The sequence below is a fragment of the Chenopodium album genome, chromosome 14, assembly GCF_948465745.1.
Source record: "Chenopodium album chromosome 14, dcCheAlbu1.1, whole genome shotgun sequence".
Taxonomy (NCBI): domain Eukaryota; kingdom Viridiplantae; phylum Streptophyta; class Magnoliopsida; order Caryophyllales; family Amaranthaceae; genus Chenopodium; species Chenopodium album.
Genome location: NC_137847.1, coordinates 26,017,005 through 26,018,089, shown reverse-complemented (window position 1 = coordinate 26,018,089; position 1,085 = coordinate 26,017,005). Strand labels below are relative to the sequence as shown.

General features: G+C 42.0%; 1 non-coding gene across 1 annotated transcript; it reads right to left on the bottom strand.

Annotated features, from left to right (window-relative positions):
- Positions 1-597: 597 nt before the first annotated feature.
- LOC145580315 (small nucleolar RNA R71) lies at positions 598-703 on the bottom strand. The gene has a single exon (XR_014099380.1). It is a non-coding gene; the product is annotated as a small nucleolar RNA R71 (small nucleolar RNA).
- Positions 704-1,085: the final 382 nt, after the last annotated feature.

Sequence of the window (1,085 nt, the reverse complement as noted above, 5' to 3'; positions counted from 1 at the left end):
TGAAAATACAAAAAGATTTTCTTTAAGGCTACATTTGTAGCCGTTTTACTAACCATTTCTTTTGAGATTTTATGCATAAAGCACATGATCATTCACTAGTGCCATTTGATCCGGAAATTGAGAGAACTATTGCAAGGTTGAGGAGTACTAGACGATCTTTGAGCCCTAGCATTTCAAGTGAAGAAGAGCCACAACAAGAGGAATAAGCAAGAATGGGAGAAAATCCGAGAGTGGCATTGAAAGAATTGGGGATTCCCGGTGCATATAGATTTGAGAGTGGGATTACTCCACCTACAACACCGACAAATGATTTTGAAATAAGACCGGCAATGATCACTTTGATAGAGAGGCGACAATTTAGTGGGGCCAAGCATGAAAGCCCACTAAACCATCTCAAGGAGTTCGAGAAGTATTGCAATACTATCAAGGTGAACGGAATTTCCCAAGAATTCATCCGCCTCAAGCTCTTTCCCTTTTCTCTCATAGGTCGTGCTTTGGAATGGCTAGATAAGGAGGTAAAGCCGAATTCTCTAAGGACACGGGACGAGGTCACCAAGGAATTTCTATCCCGTTTCTATCCTCAAAAGAAAACGGCGGAAGCTAGAGCTTTGATTCAAGGTTTCAAGCAAAAGCCAAATGAGAGCCTCTATGAAGCATGGGAGAGATACAAGGAGTATCAAAGAGAATGTCCTCATCACGGAATTCCAACCTATCAAATCATTCAAATCTTCTATGGAGGTCTTATCCCACAAGGAAAATCATGTTTAGATGGAGGAGCCGGAGGTCCTCTCATGAACCAAACGGAAGAGGAATTGGTGGACATAATTGAGGATGTAGTGAGGTATTATAGAGATTGGCAAGTTGGAGAAAGAGAGTCAACTAGCAAGAGTAGCTCTTCGGTGTACTCGGTTGATCATCTAAATGCAATCAACAATCTATCCTCTCAAATGACAAACTTGGGGAAGGAGATGTCCGCTATCAAGGCAAAGTTGGAAAGTGCTACCTACCAAGTTTCAAGTCTTCCCTCCCAAACTAAGGGAAGAGGTACGTCTTCTAATTCTCAACCCCTTCCTTCTTCTAGTAAC